Raw genomic sequence first — 25,080 nt, forward strand, 5'->3', positions numbered from 1 at the left:
TTTGTCTCTGTTTTTTCTCTTTTCTTTTGCTGTACTCAGGTGCATGGGGAGTTTCTTGCCTTTTGGGAGGTCTGAGGTCTTCTGCCAGCATTCAGTAGGTGTTCTGTGGGAGTTGTTCCTCATGTAGATGTACTTCTGATGTATTTGTGGGGAGGAAGGTGATCTCCGCTTCTTACTCTTCCACCGTCTTTCTTTCCTTCCTTAAAGGCTGAATAATATTCCATTGTATGCATATACCAATTTTTCTTATTTATTCATCCGTCAATGGACACTTAGGTTGCGTTCACATTTTAGCTATTAATAGCAGCATTATTCACATGGGTGTACAAATATCTCTTTGAGAACCTGCTTTAAATTCTTTTGTGTATATACCCAGAAGTAGAATTGCTGAGTCATGTGGTAATTCTATTTTTAATATTTTGAGGAACCACCATACTATTTTCCACAGTGGCTGTACCATTTTACATTCCCACCAACAGTGCACAAGGGCTCCAAATTCTTCACATCCTAAAAGGGAACTCTCCTACATTGTTGGTGGGAATGTAAACTGGTGTAGCCACTATGGAAAACAGTATGGAGGTTCCTTAAAAAACTAAAAAAAGAGTTGCCATATGATCCATCAATCCCACTCCTGGGCATATATCCAGAGAAAACTCTAATTCAAAAAGATACATGCACGCCAGTGTTCATAGCAGCACTATTTACAATAGCCAAGACATGGAAGCAACCTAAATGTCCATCAACAGATGAACGGATAAAGAAGATGCGGTATATATATACTATGGAGTACTACTCAGCCATAAAAAGGAATGAAATAATGCCATTTGCAGCAACATGGATAGCCCTAGAGATTATCATACTAAATGAAGTAAGTCAGAAAGAAAAATGTCATATGATATCACTTATATGTGGAATGTAAAATATGATACAAATGAACTTATTTAACAAAACAGAAACAGACTCACAGGCATAGAAAACAAACATGATTACCAAAGGGGACAAAGTGGGGTAGGGATAAATTAGGAGTTTGGTATTAGCAGATACAAACTACTATATATTAAATAGATAAACAACACTGTATAGCACTACTATACTGTTCCCTACTGTAGGGAATGATATTCAATATCCTGTAATAAACCATAATGGAAAAGAATATGAAAAAGAATATATATGCATGTATAAGTGAATCACTTTGCTGTACAGCAGAAACTAACACGACTTTGGGACTTCCCTTGTGGTGCAGTGGTTAAGAATCCACCTGTCAATGCAGGGATTTGAGCCCTGGTCGGGAAGATCCCACATGCTATGGAGCAATTAAGCCCATGTGCCACAACTACTGAGCCTGAGCTCTAGAGCCTATGAGCCACAACTACTGAGCCCACACACCTAGAGCCTGTGCTCTGCAGCAAGAGAAGCCACAGCAATGGGAAGCTGCTTGCCACAACTAGAGAAAGCCTGTGCACGGCAGTGAAGACCCAATGCAGCCATAAATAAAAAAATAAATTTATAAAAAAAGAAACTAACACAACTTTATAAATCAACTATACTTCAATGAAAAAATTCTCCACATCCTTGCCAACACTTATTGTATTTTTTTTTTTTTTTTTGCAGTACGCGGGCCTCTCACTGTTGTGGCCTCTCCCATTGCGGAGCACAGGCTCTGGACGCGCAGGCTCAGCGGCCATGGCTCACGGGCCCAGCCACTCCACGGCACGCGGGATCCTCCCGGACCGGGCCACGAACCCGCGCCCCCGCATCAGCAGGCGGACTCTCAACCACTGCGCCACCAGGGAAGCCCCTGTATATATTTTTAAATAATAGCCATCCTAATGGGTGTGAGGTAGTATCTCATTATAGTTTTGATTTGTGTTTCACTAATGATTAGTGAGGTTGAGCATCTTTCATATGCGTGTTGGCCAGTTGTATATGTTCTCTGGAGAAATGTCTATTCAGTTCCTTTGCCCATTTCCAAATCCGGCTGTTGTTGTTGTTGCTTTTGGGGAGTTTTCTATATATTCTGGATATTAATCCCTCATCACATGTATGATTTGCAAATATTTTCTCCCATTCTGTGGTTTGCCTTTTTATTCTATGGATAGTGTCCTCTGACACTTTTAATTTTCATGAAGTTCAACTTGTCTATTTTTTCTTTTGTTACTTGTACCCTTGGCGTCATATCTAAGAAATCATTGCCAAGTCCAATGTTGTGAAACTTCTATGTTGTCTTCTAAGAGTTTATTGTTTTAGGTCTTACATTTATGTCCTTGATCCATTTTTAGCTAACTTCATTTTTTGCATATGGACATCTAATTTTCCCAGCACTATTTGTTGAAAAGACTGTCTTTTCCCCATTGAATAGTCTTGGCTCCCATGTTAAAAATCATTTTACCATATGTGAAAGGATTTATTTCTGGGTTTTCTATTCTATTCCAGTAGTCTATATGCCTGTCTTTATGCCAGTACTACCCTATTTTGATTACTGTAGCTTTATAGTAGGTTTTGAAATCAGAGTGTGAATCCTCCAACTTTGTTCTTCTTTTTCAAGATTGTCTTGGTTATTTGGGGTTCCTTGAGATTCCATACGAATTTTAGGATGGGTTTTTCTATCTCTGCAAAAAAAGTCATTGAAATTTTGATAGGGATTGCATTGAATCTGTAGATCACTTTGGGTAGTATTGACATTTTAACAATATGAAGTCTTCCAATCCATGAATATGGGATGTGTTTTTATTTATTTATATCTCTTTAACTTCTTTCAGCAGTGTTTTGTATGTTTCATTGTACAAGTCTTTCACCTCCTTGGTTAAATCGAGTTCTAAGTATTTTATTCTTTTTGGTGCTACTGTAAATGGAATTGCTTTTATAATTTTCTTTTCAGATTGCACATTGCATATAGAAATGCAACTGATTTTATTCATTGACTTAGTATCCTGCTACTTTGCTGAATTCGTTTATTAGTTCTAACGGGTTTTTTTGGTGGAAGCTTCAGGATTTTCAACTTATAAGATTATTTGCAAAGAGAGATAATGGTACTTCTTCCTTTCCAACTTAGATGCCTTTTATTTTTTTTCTTGTCAAATTGCTCTGCCTAGAACTTCTAGTACTATGTTGAGTAGAAGTGGTGAAAGTGGGCATCCTTGCCTTATTCTTACAGGAAAAGCTTTTAGTCTCTTACCATTGAGTATTATGTTTGCTGTGGATTTTTCATATATGGCTTTTGTTATGTGTAAATACTTTCCCTCTATTCCCATTTTCTTAAGTGTTTCTATTATGAAAACATGTTTGAACTTTGTCTAATGCTTTTATGTTTTCTGTTTATTTTTGCATCAATTAAGATGATCGTGTGGTTTTTCTCCCTTCATTCTGTTGATGTGGCTTATTGATTGATTTTATATGTTGAATGATCCTTGCATTCCATGAGTAAATCCTTTGTGGTCTTAGTGTATAATTCTTTCAGTATGCTGCTGAATTCTGTTTGCTAGTGTTTTGTTGAGGATTTTTTTAAATAAATTTGTTTATTTTATTTCTTATTTTTGGATGCGCTGGGTCTTAGTTGCTGCGCACGGGCTTGCCACTCTTCGTTATGGTGTGTGGGCTTCTCATTGCGGTGGCTTCTTTTGTTGCAGAGCACAGGCTCTAGGCGCACAGGCTTCAGTAGTTGTGGCTCACAGGCTTTAGTAGTTGTGGCTCGCAGGCTCTAGAGCACAGGCTCAGTAGTTGTGGTGCATGGGCTTAGTTGCTTCACGGCATGTGGAATCTTCCTGGACCAGGACTCAAACCCGTGTCCCCTGCATTGGCAGGCGGATTCTTATCCACTGCGCCACCAGGGAAGCCCCTTGTTGAGGATTTTTGCATCAGTGTTCACAAGCAATTCCACTTCTGGGTCTGTGGTTTTTTATAGTGTCTTTTGTATCAGGGTAATGCTGGCCTCAGAATGAGTTAGGAAGTATCCCTCCTGTTCAATCTTTTGGAAAAGTTTGAGAAAGATTGGCATTAGTTCTTCTTTACATGTTTGGGAGCATTCACCAGTGAATCCATCAGGTCCAAGGCTTTTCTTTGTTGGTAGATTTTTGATTCCTGATTCAATCCCCTTACTAGTTGTAGGTCTGTTCAGATTTTCTATTTCTTAATGATTTAATCTTGGTAGGTTTTGTGTTTCTAGGAAATTTTCCATTTCATCTAGGTTATCCAATTTTTTGGCATACAATTTTTCATAATAGCTTTATAATCTTTTTTATTTCTGCAGAATTAGTAATGTCACCACTTTCATTTCCAATTTTAGTAATTTGAGTCTTTTTTTCTTAGTCCACTAGCTAAAGGTTTGTCAATTTTGTTGATTATTTTGAGGAATCAACTTTTTGGTTTCATCGATTTTTCTCTATTGTTTTTCTAATCTGTATTTCAGTTATTTTAACAGCAGGGAAGGGTCAGGGGAAGGGATAGTTAGGGAGTTTGGGATTGACACGTACACGCTGCTATATTTAAAATGGATAACCAACAAAGACCTACTGTATAGCACAGGGAGCTCTGCTCAATATTACGTAGCAACCTACATGGGAAAAGAATTTGAAAAAGAATAGACGCAAGTATATGTATAACTGAATCACTTTGCTGTACACCTGAAACTATCAAAACATTGTTAATCAACTATACTCCAATATAAAATAAAAAGTTAAAAAATATATTTTTCCCTAGAAAAAAATCTAGTTGAAATTAGATTCTGGTCCTAATTATATCACCCACTGAATTCTGTGATCTTGGGCAAAACTCCAGACCTGGAACTAGTGTATTTCAGTTATTTCTGCTCCATCTTTATTTTTCTTTTCTTTCCTTTTCTTTTCCTTCCTTTCCTTCCTTCTATTTAGTTTGTTCTTTTTCTAGTTTCTTACGTTGTAAAGTTAGGTTATTGATTTGAGATCTTTCTTGTTTGTTTGTTTTTGTTTTTTGTTTTCTGGCTGCATGGCATGTGGGATCTTAGTTCCAGTGGAAGCTTGGAGTCTTAACACTGGATTGCCAGGGAAGTCCATTTTTCTTGTTTTATATTTTTTTAAATATTTATTTATTTATTTTTGGCTGCATTGGGTCTTAGTTGTGGCACGTGGGCTCTTCATTGTGGTGCACAGGCGTCTCTCTAGTTGTGGCTCACAGGCTCTAGAGCACGCAGGCTCAGTAGTTGCAGCACGTGGGCTCTCTAGTTGTGATGCATGGGCTCAGTAGTTGCAGTGCATGGACTTAGTTGCCCCACGGCATGTGGGATCTTAGTTCCCTGACCAGAGATTGAACCCGTGTCCCTTGCATTGGAAGGCAGATTCTTAATCCCTGGACCACCAGGGAAGTCCCATAAATTTTTATAATTTTTATATCTTTTCGCTGTATTGAATGTTTTATTAACATATAATGTCCTTCTTTGCTTCTTGTAAACTTGTTTTATTTAAAGTCTATTTTGTCTGATATTTGTATAGCCAGTCCTGCTCTCTTTTGTTTACTATTTGCACAGAATATCTTTTTCCATCTTTTTACTTTCAACCTGTTTGTGTCTTTGAATTTCAAGTGAGTCCCTTGTATAATTGGGCCGTGTGTTTTTTTCCCAATCTTCCAATCTGTCTTTTCACTGGAGAATTTAATCTACTTACATTTAAAGTAATTACTGATAAGGAGGGACTTACTTCTGTTATTGTGTTATTTGTTTTCTATATGCCCTAAGCCTTTTTGTCCCTCATTTCCTGAATTCCTGTCTTTTGTTCTTTAGTCAAATTTTGGAGCGAAATGTTTAAATTCCTTTCTCATTTCCTTTTGTGTATATACTTTAGCTATTTTCTTTGTGACTACCATGGGGATTATATTTAACATCATAAAGTTATAACACTGTAACTTGAATTTGTACAAGGTTAACCTCAATAACATGCAAAATCTCTATTTTTTAAAAAAATTATTTTATTTATTTTTGGCTGTGCTGGGTCTTCGTTGCTGTGTGTGGGCTTTCTCTAGTTGTGGCTACTCTTTCTTGTGGTATGCAGGCTTCTCACTGCAGTGGCTTCTCTTGTTGCCGAGCATGGCCTCTAGAGTGCAGGCTCAGTAGTCGTGGTGCATGGACTTAGTTGCTCTGCAGCGTGTGGGATCTTCCCAGACCAGGGCTTGAACCCGTGTCCCCTGCATTGGCAGGTGGATTCTTAACCACTGCGCCACCAGGGAAGCCCAAAATCTCTTTTCTTTTACAGCTCTGTCCCTACCTCTTTTGGTTGTTGTCACAAAATGACATCTGTGTACATTGTGTGCCCCAAAACAAAAAGCTAATAATTCTTTTAAATACATTAGTCTCTTAAATCTTGTACAAAACAAGAAGTGCAGTTGCAAACCACTGTTACAATAATACTAGGTTTTATAATTGCCTATATATTTACTTATATTGTGATCTTTATTTATCCATATGGCTTTGAGTTACTGTCTAGTGTCTTTTCATTTCACTTTGCAGGACTCTCTTGAGCATTTCTTGAGCAAGCCAGGTCTAGCAGTCACAAACTCCCTCAGCTTTTGTTTATCTGGGATTGTCATGATTTGTCCCTCCCTTTTTTTTTTTCCTCTCTTTTTTCTGCTGTGCTGCACAGCTTGCAGGATCTCAGTTCCCCAACCAGGAATTGAACCTGGGCCACGGTAGTGAAAGCCCAGAATCCTAACCACTAGACCACCAGGGAACTCCCTCTCCCTCCCTTTTGAAGGACCATTTTTGTGGATATAGGATTCTTCATCGACAGTTCTTTTTTTTTTTCTTTTAGCACTTTGAGTATATTGGCCGACTGTCTTCTTTGGCTCCAATTCTTCTTTTTTTTAAAAAATTATTTAATTACTTTATTTTATTTTTTAATTTTTGGCTACGTTGGGTCTTTGTTGCTGCACGTGCGCTTTCTCTAGTTGCGGCGAGCAGGAGCTACTCTTTGTTGCAATGCTCAGGCTTCTCATTGTGGTGGCTTCTCTTGTGTGGAGCACAGGCTCTAGACAGGTAGGCCTCATTAGCTGCAGCACGCAGCTCAGTAGTTGTGGCTCACAGGCTCTAAAGCACAGGCTCAGTAGTTATGGCACACGGGGCTTAGTTGCTCCGTGGCATGTGGGATCTTCCCAGACCAGGGCTCCAACCCGTGTCCCCTGCATTGCCAGGCGGATTCTTAACAACTGTGCCACCAGGGAAGCCCATTGGCTCCAATTTTTCTGATGAGAATCTTTTTGAGAATCCCATGTATTTATTTGCATCTCTTTTGCAGTTTTCAGGATTCACTTTGTCTTTTGAAATTTGGTTATAATGTGTCTCCATGTGGGTCTTCTTTGAGTTCATCTTACTTGGAGTTCATTGAGCTTCGTGGACACTTATATTCATGTCTTTCATCAAATTTGTGAAGCTTTCAGTCATTATTTCTCCAAATATTCTCTTGGCTGTTTTGCCTCCCTCTTCTTCTTCTGTGACTCCCACAATATATATGATATCCACTTGATGGTATCTCATGGGTCCTTTGGGCTATGTTCACTTTTCTTCATATTTTTTTCTTTCTGTTCCTCAGCCTTGATAATTTCCTTTGTCCTATCTTCAAGTTCACAAGTTTTTTCTTCTGCCTGTTCAAATCTGCCTTTGAATCGCTGTAGTGAATTTTTCATTTCGGTTTTTTTACTTACAGCTCCAGAATTTCTTCTTGGCTCCTTTTTAGGTTTTCTATCTCTTTATGGATATTTCCATTTTATTCACACATCATTTTCTTGACTTTCTCCCATCTTCCTTTGTTCTTTGAGCATCTTTAAGACAGTTGTTTTAAAGTCTTTGTCTAGTATATTTGCCATTATGTCTTTCTTAGAGATAGTTTCTGTTGAGTTCTTTTTTCTCCTTTGAATGGGTCATACTTTCCAGTTTCTTTTTATGCATTGCAATTTTTTTGTTGTTGAACACTGGACATTTGAATCTAATAATGTGGTAACTCTGGAAATCGGATTCTTTCCCTTCCTCAGGGCTGTTTTTTGTTTTTGATTTTCTTTATTGTGTGTATGGTTTTTTAAAAAATTGATGTAGTCTGTCTCTGTGCTGAGGATCAGCCTGAGGTATACATTTAATGTCTTCTTAGGTCTTTTCTGAGCCTTTCCTTGGGCATACATAGTAACTTTCTAATTTTCCCCGTATATGCAGTTGTTTTTGAGCAGCCTAGTTTTCTAGTTGTTTTTGAATGTCTGGCTCCTAAAAGGGGAAAAATGAAAAATGAAGAGAGTGAAAATGGTGCTAGCCTTCTGTATCTCTTGGAAGTCACTTCATCAGATGGGGTGGGGTTGCAACAATGGGGGGAGGTGCAACAACAATGGCTACCCACTTCTCTTTCTGCACCTCTGTGGTCAGAAGCAGCAATCAGCAATCATAAAAGATCTCCAGGAATTCCCTGGTGGTCCAGTGGTTAGGACTCTGTGATTTCACTGCCAAGGGCCCAGGTTAAGTCCCTGGTCAGGGAAGTAAGCTGCATGGCATGGCCAAAAGAAAAAAAATAATCTCCAACATTCGGAGGTCAGGGTCCTTTTACCCATCCTAGCTCCCACTAGGTCCATTATACTATTTCCTTCCTTTTGTTCATATTTGAAAATTTTAAAACAAAAAGAGGGTTTTTTAAAATTTTTAAATTAATTTTTGAAAAACAGACACAAGAAACACATTAGTCAAATATAATAAAATGGTATTTTAAGACTCTTCATTTGAACATCCATCTGAAAAAAAAGACAAAAATTGGACTTTGAATGGTGGACTGACTGGACATTTGATGATTTTAAGGAATTATTATTCACTTTACTTTTCAGGTCTCATAATAGTCCCAGGCTTTTGTTAAAAAAAAATCCTATCTTGAAGATATACAAACTGAATTATCTATAGGTGATGTTATATGAAGTTTAGGGTTTGATTAAAATAATCCAGTGTAAAAAGAGTGTGGAGAGTATAGAGGAAGCAGGAATGTCTATATGTCAATAATTATTGAAGATGAATAATGGGGTTATTATATTTTCTTCTATATAGATAGAAAATTTTCATTAAAATGGGGTAAAAATATTCATTTAGATGCACATGTGTGTGAATTTATAAATAAATCTTTACATCTGTCTATCTATCTCTTTATTTCCTATTCCATACCTGACCTTCAACTTGGATAGGTTTCCTTCTGCCTGAAAGTACCTCTTAGGTCTGCTAGTGACACATTATCTCAGTTTTTATATGTCTGCAAGTATCTTCATCTTGCCTCCTTTTCTGACATATATTTTTGCTATGTCTTGAATGTGAAGCTGCAGTCATTTTCTTTTAGCCCATTGAAGGTGTCATTCTATGGTCTTCTGGTTCCTGCTGTTTCTGTTGAGAAGTCAGCTTTCAACCTCATTCTTGCTCCTTTGAAGGCAAGCTGACTTTTTCCCTCAAATTCTTCTAAGATTTAAAAAAATGTGTCTTTGATTTTCTGATGTTTTACCATAATTTAGCTAGGTGTATAATTAATTTTATTTATCCTGCTTGGAATTTGTACGACTTCATTATTTGAAAAACATTCTCAGTCATTATTTTTAAAATATTGCTTCAACCTCATTACCTCTTTCCCTTCTTTGACTCCAACTGAAGGCATATTTGATCTACTCAGTGTATCCTCTGTATCTGCTACTCTCCCTTCTGCATATTTTATTCTTTTGTCTCTTCATGTTTAATTCGAGTATTTTCTTCTGACCTATCTACCAGCTCACTAATTCTCTCTTCATTTTTGTCTACTTGACTATGAAAACCATCTATGGGGTTATTAATTATTGTGCTTTTCTACTTCAAATTTTTTTCCAATCTGGTGTGCCATTTTCTTTTGTAGTTTTGTAGTTTTTGAAGTTTTCTCAGTCTTTTATCTCCTTGAACATAGTAAGCATGGTTATTTTTTAGTCTGTGTCTGTTGATTCCAATATCTGGAATCTCTGGAGGTGTTTCTTTTTTCTTTTCTCTCTCTCTTTTTTTTTAACCATGCCTGACTGGCTTGTTTTATTAGAGAAGAGGATGTGGAGTTAACAATGTGAAGACAGTTGGTACTGATCTCGGAGAGACAGCAGTGAGTGGTGCTGAAGAGAGATCTTAGTTCCCTGCCCAGGAATTGAACCTGGGTAGCCTGGATGAAAACCAGGAATCCTAGCCAGTAGCCCACCAGAGGCTAGACGCTACAAGCAAAGTTCCCCTGGCTCTTACCCCATTGAAAGCAAGAATGTTTCAGCGAGGCACAAACTGTAAGAACAGGTACAAAGTTTATTATTAGAGACACAGCACAAGTGGGAGAGCACACAGAGAAACAGTTTGTTCATTTAAGAAGCAGGCAGAAATACACACCTGAAGAGAAAGGGTATGGGCGTCCTTCCTAATGAGGAGGAGCGCAGTAAAGAGGTGATTCAAATCACTTAAATAGGGCAGTTCTTCTGAGTGTTTGTTTACCTTTGGCCAATTATCTTATTTCCTTTTTCACACCTGACTGGTCCTAGGACCCTTCCCAACTTGCGTGCACAACTTTTTGCTAAGATGGATTCCATTGCAGAGGCCTGTGGGGGTATGTCCACACTTATTATGGGGTGGCGCCCCCTCCCTTTTTGACCACCAAGGAGCCTTCCTGTGCATGTGCAGACAGGGAAGTTTTCCTTGACCTCAGGAGCGGTCATCTTATCTCTTTACTTCAACAGAGCTCAGCTTCTGCCACTAGCTTTGTCCTTGGAGTGTCTGGGTGAGAACAAAGCTTCCATTTTACTCCACTTGACAAACACCAGCTGTCCAGCCCAGGGGCCCATCTATCTCCTACCTCAGTATCTGAGGTTGGGAAAAACATCCTCCCCTCCCCATACATGCCCACTGCTACAAATAAAAAATAACCAACTATGAGGGAGCAGCTGAGACAGTGACCGGGCTTCAGGGGAAGGAGACATGGAAGTCAAGGGCAGCAGGAGAGACCATGCATGGGCTGGGAGGGCCCAGAGGCAGCAGCTGCATGAATAACGTGAGTACAAGTCTCTGTATCTTCCACATAGGTCTGCATAAGTACGGAGAGATAAGTTGTCACTTTCCCCCACCTTCTCTCCCTTCTGCTTCATGCTGCTTGCTGCAATCCCAGCTCCTTTTTCCACATGAGGGCGAAAGGAAGTGGAATGACGAGTACGTCATCACTAAATTGCAGTCAGACTCATATCCATGATCTGGATCTTCCATGCTATTACAAGATTCTTCAATGTTCACTGAGTGCCTAGGGGTAATTCTTTTTTTAAAAAATTTTATTGAAGCATAGTTGATTTAAAATGTTGTGTTAATTTCTTATGTACAGCAAAGTGACTCAGTTATACATATGTTACAGACCAGGGTTCTTGTCCTCCTTAATCAATAGAAATTGATTAGAGGACAGACAAGAAATTCAAGTAAGGCTTTATTGGGGCCTCTGCTGTAGCAGAGGGGAGCAAGAACAAGTAACAGTTTCCCTTGCTAGCTCCCTCCCTCAAGGTGGTGTGAGCTGATTCCTTATATGGGGTGAGGGTAGGGGTGTGTCCAGGGTTCAGGCCGGTGGGGTGGCTTAGATGGTGTGCCCGCCCCTTAGGTGGTGCTGTGTGCTGGGGGCACGCGCAGTACCCTGCCTTTGCCCCTGGCTCTTTAGGAGAGCCAGTTGGGCTTTTTGGTCTCTTTGTATCTTGTTGTCCAGAATTTGCCCCAACTGCACATGCACACAGTTATTTTTAGTCCCTTATAGTTTCTTTGTATTTTGTTGCTCAAGGTGATGTTTGACCAGGTGCAAGCACTGCAGCACTGTGGCACTGCAGCAAAGGGTCCCGGGTCCCAGCCTGTCTCATTTCCCCCAAGAGACTCTACACCTTTTTTCTTAAGGGGTAAGGGGCTGAAGGTCTCTTCTTCTGAAACTCTTCCTCCTGGATGGGCTGCAGACCCTAGCCTACCCTAGAGGTGTAGAAGTCCCTCGCTGATTGTTTCAAGGACTTGTAGGGACCTGGGCCACTCTCCGCTGGAATGGGTTGAATGCCTTGAGCCGTCATGAGCCTTACTTCAGACTGTTGGAGCCTGAAAGACACAACCTTAACCAGAAGATTAAACAAACAAGGGCTAAAAAGGGCAAGAACAACAATAGCCATTAAAGGGCCTAGAAAGGGAAGGAACCAGGTTAACTTTGGGAGGGCTTCCTTAACTGTTGACCAGACAGCTGAGGCGGTATCACCCCTGCCAAAATTGTGAAGCCACTTTGCTCGGGCATATATTTCCTTAATATTAACTTCTACCTGTCCTGTCGCATTGATCCAGGTGCAGCCGAAAGTATTAGTTATCACACAGACTAGCTGTCAATGGTGCCTGACTTTTGAATAGATACCTCAGATCTTCCACTGGCTCACAGGTGTATTGTTCTTCTGTTGTGACCTGAGGGGCTTCTGGAGGTAAAAGCTTTAGTGTGGACAAATGTACCCAACTAGATATCCTTTGAGTTTGACAGCAGTGGGAGTGCCTAAAGTTACTTTACAGGGGACCTTCCATTTTGGCAATAGTTGGTCTTCGGGGATCCAACTTTCCAGGTTTTACGCACTTGGTCCCTGGGGTTTATTTGTGAAGGAACTGCTCCTTCCTCTGTATTTTTAGTGGGAGCTGGCCGTGCTTTGTGGTCACAGTCCTGGATTGCCTTCTGAACTTGTCCTAGGTTAATAGTATATCTCAGGGCCTGGTTTACTTCCTCACCCAGTACAATGTCAGTAGTAAGAATAGGCCCCCCATAGGTCGTTTCAAATGGCTTAAGCCTCAGACCACTCCTGGGGGCTACACGGACCCTGAGGGGTGCAGTAGGAAGCAAGCTGGTCCAGGGTTCATGAGTGTCTTGGCAGAGCTTTGCTAAGGTTTTCTTTAAAGTGTGGTTCATTTTCTCTACCTTCCCTTTCTCTACCTTTCCTTGGCACTGGGGGTGCCAAGAGGTGTGTAGCTTGTAATCTATCCCTAGGGCCACTGTGAACCCCTGTGTGATTATGGTTATAAAGGGGCTGTTATCACTCTGCAGGGACTTTGGAAGTCCAAACCAAGGAATTATTTCTTTTAAAAGGGACATAGAGACTTCCATAACCTTTTCAGATCGGGTAGGGGAAGGCTTCAACCCATCCTGTGAAAGTATCAACAAACACCAGAAGATATTTATATCCTCATCGTGGGGACATTGGGTGAAATCTAACTGCCAGTCTTCCCCCGGCTATGTCCCTCGGCATTGAATTGGCCTGAGTAACGAAGGGGGGATTGGATGGGTCTGTGGGTTATTACAGGCACATAAATCACAGGCAAGTGTTACTTGTTTTACTGTTCTTTTAAGCCCCTTCCCTGAAAAAGCCTTTTGCATCAAGTCCCATAGTACATCCCTCCCATAGTAGGTGGCATCATGTAAACTCTTAGTGAGTTTCCACTGTCGGGCCAGTAGGATTCGAACTTTATCCTCCTTTTTATACCAGCCAGTGCTTCCTTTCTCATAGTCCCATTTCTCAGCATTTTCTTGTTCCTGTGGGGAATACTGGGGAAGGCTAGGGAGTTCAGGGGGCCATAATTTGTTCAGGTTCCTGAAATCAAGCTGCCTGTTTTGCAATTTGATCAGCTTTGCTCTTCCCTTGGCTCACAGAAAATCCACCCCTCTGATGGACCCTACAGTGGGCTACTGCTACCTGGGTCGGGAGCTGCACTGCTTCTAAAAGAGCCAGAATCAAATCTTTATGTTTTATGGGGGAATTTCTAGGGGTTAACATTCCCCTTTCTTTCCAAATGGCAGCATGAGCCTGTAGCACATGGAACCCATAATTAGAGTCAGTAAAAATATTTAATTTCTTATCCTTCCCTAATTGCAAAGCTCTCATTAATGCAATTAGTTCAACCTTCTGGGCTGACGTCTGGGGTGGCAGGGCCTTGGCTTCTATAACTTCATCTAGACTAACTATGGCATACCCCGCCTTTCAGGTTTCCATTTCTACAAAACTGCTCCCATCAGTAAACCATTCGACCTCAGGGCTGTCAACAGGCTCATCTAGAAGATCAGACGTGCTGGAGTAAGTTTGTTCTATGGTCTCAATACACAGATGCACTGAGTCTCCACTCTCGACCACTGGAAACAGAGTTGCTGGGTTCTTCAGGGTTTGGCATACCTTTAAGGGAATGTCAGGGGTACCCATTAGGAGGGCCTGATATCTTGTTAACCTTCCGCCAGTCAACCAATGATGTCCCTTGACTTTCAGCACAGATTGTACCTCATGAGCGGTTAACACATCTAAGTGTTGTCCCAGGATAAGTTTGGAAGCCTCATTAACCCACAGGGCTGTGGCTGCTACTGCCCACAGGCAGCTTGGCCATCCCAGGGCCACTGAATCCAGTTGTTTTGAAAAGTAAGCCACTGGTCTCTGATCCAGTCCCAGCTTTTGGGTCAGGACTCCTAGTGCTGTCCCTGACCTCTTGTGAACGTATAGGGTGAAGGGCTTGTGTAGATTTGGAAGCCCCAATGCTGGTGCTCTGCTCAACTCAGACTTTCGAGTCTCAAAGTCCTGTTGGTAGTCCTTATTCCATTGAAGGGGTTCCCTTTCTTCTCCCTTTAGAGCCTCATATAGAGGTTTGGCTATAAGGCCATAATTTGGAATCCAGATACAACAGAACTCAGCCATCCTGAGAAAGCCTCGGAGTTGCCTCTGTGGTTGGAGATGGTAATGCACTAATTGCTGTTTTTCGATCTATGGCCAGGGCTCATGCCCCTGGGCTCAAAAGAAATCCTAAATATTGAATCTGTTGCTGTGAGATCTGAGCCCTGGTTGAAGAGACTTTACATCCCCTTTTTGCCAGAAAATTTGGGACCCTAACAGTATTTTGATCTGAATCTTGTTTGGTCTCACTACTTACCAATAAATCACATCCACATATTGCAGCAGAGTTCCCTTCTCAAGGCCCAGTTTCCTCAGTTCTCTTGTTAACATGTTTCCCAGAAGATGGGGGCTGTCCTGAAAACCCTGAGGAAGCACTGTCCAGGTATACTGGGTAGCCTCCAGGGTGTCAGCATCCATCCAACGCAAAGGCAAAAAGGATGTAGGGGAATACAGAAAAACGCATCTGTGAGGTCCGAAACAGAAATACTGAGCGCTCCCCGGCACATGGGTGAGGGTGTATGGGTTTGGCACCAGTGGGTGAATAGGGATGGCTGCCTCATTCACTGCTCGTAAGCTCGTAAGTCTTGCACAAACAGATAGTCCCCGTTAGGCTTCTGAGTGGGGAGGATGGCGGTATTGCAAGGGGATTGGTAGGGCCTAATGTGTCAGTGTTTTAGGAATTTGCTGAGCAGCAGTTGGGCTCCCCTCAGGGCTTCAGGCTTTAAAGGATATTGCCTTTTCCAGGAGTATTTTTCCCCAGGCCTTAAACTTTTTTTTTATTGGGGGAACGCGTTTTGCCTTTTCTGGCACCAATGTATTCCAAACTTCAGGATCTACTCATTCTCTAACACCTTGGGGGATGTTTTGAGGAGAATTATAATGACCAGCAGGTGGGTCATCTGGGGCTACTAATAGATGGCATTCTCTGTTTGAATTCTCTACCTCGTTGGACTTCACCCTGTCCTAAGAATATACTAGCTCCTAACTTATTTAGCACATCTTTCCCGAGGAGAGGGACAGGGCATTCTGGCATATACAAAAAGGAGTAAGTAATATTAATGGACCCGATTCTGCAGGCAAGGGGAGATGTAAATCGCCTTACTTTTGGCTGTCCATCAACTCCCATCCCAGTACACTCGGTTGGAGAGGGGGACAGCTGGCCAAGTCAGAGCAGAGCAGGCGGCTCCAGCGTCTACAAGAAATTTAGTTCTTCTACCTGCCACATCAAGGGTCACCTGAGGCTCCGCTGGAGTAATGAGGATCGATCGAGTGGGATCTGGAGCCGGGCAGGTGCTCAGTCGGTGTGTGGGAATCTCTCATCAGAGAGATTCACAAGGAGCTGGGGCCAGTCAGAGTTGCCCCTCGGGCATCCCACTAGAGGGCGCTCAGGACATTCCCCCTCCCAGTGACCCCCTTTCTGACAAAAGGCACACTGGTTCGGGCCCAGGCAGCTTCTTGGTGGTCTGTCCAGCCTTCTCGGCCCTTCAGGGTCCCCTCGAGGTGGTGCGTGGATCAGAGCAGCCTAAAGCTGCATTTTCTTTGTTAGCCTCTTATCCTTATTGACCTCCTCCGTTAGGTCTCGGTTGTTCTAGACCTTGAAGGCCTCCTCTACCAAGGTTGACAACAGGGTTTGGGGCCCAGCCTCAAGCTTTTGTAATTTTCTCTGGATATCAGGAGTAGCCTGGGTGATAAAACGCATGGCCAAGAATGTCCTTCCTTCTGAGGACTCAGGGTCTGTATTGGTGTTCTTCCTGAATGCATCTGTCACCCAGCTCAGGAAGACTGCCAGGTTTTCATCTTTTTCCTGTGTAACCTCTCGGACCTTATCGTAATTTACAGGCTTCACCCTACACCTTTTCATTCCTTCTCATAGGCAAGTGATATAATGTCTCGTCCTACCCTGGCCTTGATGATCTTCATTGTCCCAGTGGGGATCGTGTTCTGGGATTGCGTTCTCACCTGCCTGATAAATATGGTGGTGTAGATTGGTTGCCAGTAGGCCATCTCCATGTTCCCTGGCCTTCCTCAGTATACACACTCCTTTTCATCTGGGGTGTGACAGTGGGCCAGAATAACTATGATGTCCTGCCAGGTGAGAGAGAATGTCAACCCCAACCTGATAAATTCATCCCTAAAATTGTCAGGGTTCTCTGAGAACCTGCCAAACATCTCCTTACAGATTCCTAAGTCTCCCACTGAGAAGGGGACATGCACTCTAGTAATCCCTCTGTCCTGAAGGGGGTAAAGGCCTTGTGGGGCAGAGGTAGGGGCTAACTTTGAACCTGATTCGGAGTGACAGGAAGTTCCACTACAGGTTACCCTGGAGGGACTAGTCTCTCCCTCCTGGGGCAATGGAAGATGTAAAGGGACATAGCGAGGCGGAGTTTGGGATTGGTCAGAGGGATCCAGAGAAGTAGGTGGCTCCGGGGAAGTAGGTGGGGCTTGATTTCCCCCCTGAGAGTTGCAGAAGGTTAGAATGGAGTCATCTAAAACATCAGGAGTGTTTTCTGATTCCCCAGGCTTTTGATTACAGGAGCTGCATAGAGCTGGGTAAAGGATCATGAACGCTTGAACGCAGGGAACCCCAGTCCATCTTCCCATCTTGTGACAGTAAAGATCCAATTGCAAGACGGTATTATAATTTAAAGACCCATTTTCAGGCCATTTTTCTCCATTCCCCAGCTTATATAAGGGCCAGGTAATGTTACAGTAGAGTTTGTTTTTCCCTTTTCATCCCGTCAATTTTGAAAATTTTCCAATTTTTTTTTGGTGTATTTTTTAAAAATTAAATTAAATTAATTTTTTTATACAGCAGGTCCTTATTAGTTATCCATTTTATACATATTAGTGTATACATGTCAATCCCAATCTCCCAGTTTATCCCATCACACCCCCTCCCCGCCACTTTCCCCCATGGTGTCCATATGTTAGTCCTCTACATCTCTGTCTCAATTTCTGCCCTGCAAACTGGTTCATCTGTACCATTTTTCTAGGTTCCACATATACGTGTTAATATATGATATTTGTTTTTCTCTTTCTGACTTACTTCACTCTGTATGACAGTCTCTAGATCAATCCACGTCTCTACAAATGACCCAATTTCGTTCCTTTTTATGGCTGAGTAATATTCCATTGTATATATTTACCACATCTTATTTATCCATTCATCTGTCGATGGGCATTTAGGTTGCTTCCATGTCCTGGCTATTGTAAATAGTGCTGCAATGAACAGTGGGGTGCATGTGTCTTTTTTTTTTTTTTTTTAATAAATTTATTTATTTATTTATTTTTGGCTGTGTTGGGTCTTCGTTGCTGTGCATGGGCTTTCTCTAGTTGCGGTGAGCAGGGGCTACTCTTCGTTGCAGTGTGCAGGCTTCTCATTGCCATGGCTTCTCTTGTTGTGGAGCACGGGCTCTAGGTGCACAGGCTTCAGTAGTTGTGGCACGTGGGCTCAGTAGTTGTGGCTCGTGGGCTCTAGAGCTCAGGCTCAGTAGTTGTGGCGCACAGGCTTAGTTGCTCCGTGGCATGTGGGATCATCCCGGGCCAGGGCTCAAACCCATGTCCCCTGCATTGGCAGGCGGATTCTTAACCACTGTGCCACCAGGGAAGCCCTGCATGTGTCTTTTTGAATTATGGTTTTCTCTGGGTATATGCCCAGTAGTGGGATTGCTGAGTCATATGGCAATTCTATTTTTAGTTTTTTAAGGAACCTCCATACTGTTCTCCATAGTGGCTGTATCAATTTACATTCCCACCAACAGTGCAAGAGGGTTCCCTTTTCTCCACACCCTCTCCAGCATTTGTTGTTTGTAGATTTTCTGATGATGGCCATTCTGACAGGTGTGAGGTGATACCTCACTGTAGTTTTAATTTGCATTTCTCTAATAATTAGTGATGTTGAGCAGCTTTTCATGTGCTTCTTGGCCATCTGTATGTCTTCTTTGGAGAAATGTCTATTTAGGTCTTCTGCGCATTTTTGGATTGGGGCGTTTTTTTTTTAATATTGAGCTGCATGAGCTGTTTATATATTTTGGAGATTAATCCTTTGTCCGTTGATTCGTTTGCAAATATTTTCTCCCATTCTGAGGTTGTCTTTTTGTCTTGTTTGTAGTTTCCTTTGCTGTGCAAAAGCTTTTAAGTTTCATTAGGTCCCATTTGTTTATTTTTGTTTTTATTTCCATTACTCTAGGAGATGGATGAAAAAAGATCTTGCTGTGATTTATGTCAAAGTGTGTTCTTCCTATGTTTTCCTCTAAGAGTTTTATAGTGTCTGGTCTTACATTTATGTCTCTAATCCATTTTGAGTTTATTTTTGTGTATGGTGTTAGGGAGTGTTCTAATTTCACTCTTTTACATGTAGCTGTCCAGTTTACCCAGCACCACTTATTGAAGAGACTGTCTTTTCTCCATTGTATATCCTTGCCTCCTTTGTCATAGATCAGTTCACCATAGGCGTGTGGGTTTATCTCTGGACTTTCTATCCTGTTTCATTGATCTATATTTCTGCTTTTGTGCCAGTACCATATTGTCTTGATTACTGTAGCTTTGTAGTACAGTCTGAAGTCAGGGAGCCTGATTCCTCCAGCTCCGTTTTTTTCCCTCAAGTCTGCTTTGGCTATTTGGGGTCTTTTGTGTCTCCATACAAATTTTAAGATTTTTTGTTCTAGCTCTGTGAAAAATGCCATTGGTAATTTGATAGGGATTGCATTGAATCTGTAGATTGCTTTGGGTAGTGTAGTCATTTTCACAATATTGATTCTTCCGATCCAAGAACATGGTATATCTCTCCATCTGTTTGTATCATCTTTAATTTCTTTCATCAGTGTCTTATAGTTTTCTGCATACAGGTCTTTTGTCCCTAGGTAGGTTTATTCCTAGGTAGTTTCTTCTTTCTGTTGCAATGGTAAATGGGAGTGTTTCCTTAATTTCTCTTTCAGATTTTTCATCATTAGTGTACAGGAATGCAAGAGATTTCTGTCCATTAATTTTGTATCCTGCAACTTTACCAGTTTTATTCATTAGCTATAGTAGTTTTCTGGTGGCATCTTTAGGATTCTCTCTGTATAGTATCATGTCATCTGCAAACAGTGACAGTTTTACTTCTTCTTCTCCAATTTGTATTCCTTTTATTTCTTTTTCTTCTCTGATTGCTGTGGCTAGGACTTCCAAAACTATGTTGAATAATAGTGGCGAGAGTGGGCAACCTTGTCTTGTTGCTGATCTTAGAGGAAATGCTTTCAGTTTTTCACCATTGAGAATGGTGTTTGCTGTGGGCTTGTCGTATACAGCCTTTATTATGTTGAGGTAGGTTCCCTCTATGCCCACTTTCTGGAGAGTTTTTATCATAAATGGTGTTGAATTTTGTCAAAAGCTTTTTCTGCATCTATTGAGATGATCATATGGTTTTTATTCTTCAATTTGTTAATATGGTGTATCACACTGATTGATTTGCGTATATTGAAGAATCCTTGCATCCCTGGGATAAATCCCACTTGATCATGGTGTATGATCCTTTTAATATGTTGTTGGATTCTGTTTGCTAGTATTTTGTTGAGGATTTTTGCATCTGTATTCATCAGTGATATTAATCTTTTGTTTTCTTTTTTTATAGTATTTTTGTCTGGTTTTGGTATCAGGGTGATGGTGGCCTCATAGAATGACTTTGGGAATTTTCCTTCCTCTGCAATTTTTTGAAAGAGTTTGAGAAGGATGGGTGTTAGCTCTTCTGTAAATGTTTGATAGAATTCACCTGTGAAGCCATCTGGTTCTGGACTTTTGTTTGTTGGAAGATTTTTAATCACAGTTTCAATTTCATTACTTGTGATTGGTATGTTCATATTTTCTATTTCTTCCTGGTTCAGTCTTGGAAGGTTATACCTTTCTAAGAATTTGTCCATTTCTTCCAGGTTGTCCATTTTATTGGCACAGAGTTGCTTGTAGTAGTCTCTTAGGATGCTTTGTATTTCTGCGGTGTCTTTTGTAACTTCTCCTTTTTCATTTCTAATTTTATTGATTTGAGTCCTCTCTCTCTTTTTCTTGATGAGTCTGGCTAATGGTTTATCAATTTTGTTTATCTTCTCAAAGGACCAGCTTTTAGTTTTATTGATCTCTGCTATTGTTTTCTTTGTCTCTATTTCATTTATTTCTGCTCTGATCTTTATGATTTCCTTCCTTCTGCTAACTTGGGGTTTTGTTTGTTCTTCTTTCTCTAGTTCCTTTAGGTGTAAGGTTAGATTGTTTATTTGAGGTATTTGTTGTTTCTTGAGGTAGGATAGTATTGCTATCCTACCTTAGAACTGCTTTTGCTGCATCCCATAGGTTTTGGATTGTCGTGTTTTCATTGTTATTTGTCTCTAGGTATTTTTTGATTTCCTCTTTGGTTTCTTCAGTGAGCTCTTGGTTATTTAGTAACGTATTGCTTAGCCTCCATGTGTTTGTGTTTTTTACGTTTTTTTCCCTGTAATTGATATCTAGTCTCATAGCATTGTGGTCAGAAAAGATGCTTGATATGATTTCAATTTTCTTAAATTTACTGAGGCTTGATTTGTGACCCAAGATGTGATCTATCCTGGAGAATGTTCCATGTGCACTTGAGAAGAAAGTGTAATCTGCTGTTTTTGGATGGAATGTCCTATAAATATCAATTAAATCTATCTGGTCTATTGTGTCATTTAAAGCTTGTGTTTCCTTATTAATTTTCCGTCTGGATGATCTGTCCATTGGTATAAGTGAGGTGTTAAAGTCCCCCACTATTATTGTGTTACTGTCAATTTCCTCTTTTAGAGCTGTTAGCAGCTGCCTTATGTATTGAGGTGCTCCTATGTTGGGTGCACATATATTCATAATTGTTATATCTTCTTCTTGGATTGATCCCTTGATCATTATGTAGTGTCCTTCCTGTCTCTTGTAACATTCTTCATTTTAAAATCTATTTTATCTGATATGAGTATTGCTACTCCAGCTTTCTTTTGATTTCCATTTGCATGGAATATCTTTTCCCATCCCCTCACTTTCAGTCTGTATGTGTCCCTAGATCTGAAGTGGGTCTCTTGTAGACAGCATATATATGGGTCTTGTTTTTGTATGCATTCAGCAAGCCTGTGTCTTTTGGGTAGAGCATTTAATCCATTCACGTTTAAGGTAATTATCAATATATATGTTCCTATTACCATTTTCTTAATTGTTTTGGGTTTGTTTTTGTAGGTCTTTTTCTTCTCTTGTGTTTCCCACTTAGAGAAGTTCCTTTAGCATTTGTTGTAGAGCTGGTTTGGTGGTGCTGAATTTTCTTAGCTTTTGCTTGTCTGTAAAGTTTTTGATTTCTCCATCGAATCTGAATAAGATCCTTGCTGAGCAGAGTAATCTTGGTTTTAGGTTCTTCCCTTTCATCACTTTAAATATGTCATGCCACTCCCTTCTGGCTTGCAGAGTTTCTGCTGAGAAATCATCTGTTAACCTTATGGGAGTTCCCTGGTATGTTATTTGTCATTTTTCCCTTGCTGCTTTCAATAATTTTTCTTTGTCTTTAATTTTTGCCAGTTTGATTACTATGTGTCTCAGTGTGTTTCTCCTTGGGTTTATCCTGTATGGGACTGTCTGCACTTCCTGGACGTGGGTGGATATTTCCTTTCCCACGTTAAGGAAGTTTTTGACTGTAATCTCTTCAAATATTTTCTAGGGTCCTTTCTCTCTCTCTTCTCCTTCTGGGACCCCTATAATGTGAATGTTGTTACGTTTAATGTCCCAGAGGTCTCTTAGGCTGTCTTCAGTTCTTTTCATTCTTTTTTGTTTATTCTGTTCCGCAGCAGTGAATTCCACCATTCTGTCTTCCAGGTCACTTATCCGTTCTTCTGCCTCGGTTATTCTGCTATTGATTCCTTCTAGTGTGTTTTTCATTTCAGTTATTGTATTGTTCATCTCTGTTTGTTTGTTCTTTAATTCTTCTAGGTCTTTGTTAAACATTTCTTGCATATTCTCGATCTTTGCCTCCATTCTTTTTCCGAGGTCCTGGATCATCTCCACTATCATTATTCTGAATTCTTTTTCTGGAAGGTTGCCTATCTCCAATTCATTTAGTTGTTTTTCTGGGGTTTTATCTTGTTCCTTCATCTCGTACATAGCCCTCTGCCTTTTCATCTTGTGTATCTTTCTGTGAATGTGGTTTTTGTTCCACAGGCTGCAGGACTGTAATTCTTCTTGCTTATGCTGTCTGCCCTCTGGTGGATGAAGCTATACAAGAGGCTTGTGCAAGTTTCTTGATGGGAGGGACTGGTGGTGGGTAGAGCTGGCTGTTGCTCTGGTGGGCAGAGCTGAGTAAAACTTTACTCCATTTGTCTCCTGATGGGTGGAGCTGGGTTCCTTCTCTGTTGGTTGTTTGGCCTGAGGTGACCCAACACTGGAGCCTACCTGGGCTCTTTGCTGGGGCTAATGGCGGACTCTGGGAGGGCTCACGCCAAGGAGTACTTCCCAGAACTTCTGCTGCCAGTGTCCTTGTCCCCACGGTGAGACACAGCCACCCCCCACCTCTGCAGGAGACCCTCCAATACCAGCAGGTAGGTCTGGTTCAGTCCCATGGGGTCACTGCTCCTTCCCCTGGGTCCCAATGCGCACACTACTTTGTGTGTGCCCTCCAAGAGTGGAGTCTCTGTTTCCCCCAGTCCTGTCAAAGTCCTGCAGTCAAATCCCACTGGCCTTCATCGTCTGATTCTCTAGGAATTCCTCCTCCCATTGCCGGACCCCCAGGTTGGGAAGCCTGACGTGGGGCTCCGAACCTTCATTCCAGTGGGTGGACTTCTGTGGTATAAGTGTTCTCCAGTTTGTGACTCACCCACCCAGCAGTTATGGGATTTGATTCTATTGTGATTGCGCCCCTCCTACCGTCTCATTTTGGCTCTCCTTTCTCTCTGGATGTGGGGTATCCTCCTTGGTGAGTTCCAGTGTCTTCCTGTCAATGACCACTCAGCAGTTAGTTGTGATTCTGGTGCTCTCGCAAGAGGGAGTGCGAGCATGTCTTTCTACTCTGCCATCTTGAACCAATCGAAAATTTTCCAATTTTTAAGGATACACTCCAAAGATGTTTCTTCTGGTTTAGAAGAGGATCGTCCCATGTTGAGTAAGCTGCAACCAAGAGCACTTTTAGAAATGAAGTCCAACATCCCAGAGACATTTTACCAGGAAGCTTTTGTCAGAAGGGGGTCGGAGTGTCCTCCGAAATCCCTCTTGCCTAATGGGATTTTGAGTGTCCTCTACTCTCCCATCACCTAACCAGTCCCTCAAGCGAGGGGTCCCCAATAAGGGACATTTGAACCAGTTCCAGTGCATTGCCAGGGCTCTCCCTTGAGGGGGATTTGTTGTCTATAAGCTTATGTCCTATAACAAGGTTCCGTATGTTGGGGTATATTCCTTCAAATTGAGCATCTATAAAGACTAGGATGTGGGCTGCTTGGAGTTGGCCAGCCCAATAGGTAGTCTGTAACAAGGTATGGGCTGCCAAGACCTGGAGTGAAGGGGGTCCTAGAGGTGCAGAAAGGAACTCCTGGAAGAATTGGAGTTGGGCACAATGGAAGATGCCATGGGGGTCAGGACCTGAGGGCCTAGAGTTGGGAGTATTCCCACAGGGGATTTTTTGGACATAGAGTAAGGTGAGAGACTAGACAGCAGAAGAACCCCAAACCCTTTCCCCTATCTGTTTGGTGGCTATGATAAAATTGAGGCGAGCCTGATGATTCTATCTGACACAGGCAGCAGTAAGTTTGGACAGTGTTTCCCATGCAATTTAACATACAAAATGAACCCAGTTAGTTTAGGATCTCTCTTTGGGGTGCTCCAGGGGCTGTTTGAAGCATCCAAAAGTTAGCTGAAGGTCAAAAGAACTTTAATTAGAATTTCATATTTGGGAAGTCTGTCAAAAATTTTGAGAAGTTTTAAAACACCTTGTCGGATAGAATTGTAGGTCGCTGTGAAACAATTATTCCTTGAGCTAAGGTGAAAAAAAGATTTCAAAAGTAAAAACAGGGACTTCCCTGGTGGCGCAGTGGTTAAGAATCCGCCTGACAGTGCAGGGGACACGGGTTCGAGCCCTGGTCCGGGAAGATCCCACATGCCGCGGAGCAACTAAGCCCATGCGTCACAACTACTGAGCCTGCACTCTAGAGCCTGTGAGCCACAACTACTGAGCCCGAGTGCCACAACTACTGAAGCCCGTGCACCTAGATCCCGTGCTCTGCAACAAGAGAAGCCACCCAATGAGAAGCCTGCAAACTGCAACGAAGAGTAGCCCCCACTCGCCACAACTAGAGAAAAGCCCGCACACAGCAACAAAGACCCAAGGCAACCAAAAGTAAAAATAAATTTTTAAAAAATTATTTAAAAAATAAATAAAAACAGATCACTTAAAGGCACAGAAACTCACACAATCTGTTATCAAAA

The 25,080-nt window shown here is 41.5% G+C and overlaps 1 protein-coding gene across 5 annotated transcripts in view; it reads left to right on the plus strand.

Annotated features, from left to right (window-relative positions):
* MAN2C1 (mannosidase alpha class 2C member 1) overlaps positions 1–21,162 on the plus strand; it is a 74,255-nt gene extending 53,093 nt beyond the window's left edge. For all 5 annotated transcript variants that reach the window (XM_089906976.1, XM_089906977.1, XM_089906978.1 and 2 more), the window contains one exon: positions 1–21,162. This exon is cut by the window's left edge and continues 23,103 nt beyond it. The gene's annotated coding sequence lies outside the window, so the exon portion shown is untranslated.
* Positions 21,163–25,080: the final 3,918 nt, after the last annotated feature.

Source organism: Delphinapterus leucas, chromosome 2 (assembly GCF_059928025.1).
Source record: "Delphinapterus leucas isolate spDelLeu-1000000601 "Yukka" chromosome 2, BTC_Dleu_Yukka2, whole genome shotgun sequence".
Classification (NCBI taxonomy): domain Eukaryota; kingdom Metazoa; phylum Chordata; class Mammalia; order Artiodactyla; family Monodontidae; genus Delphinapterus; species Delphinapterus leucas.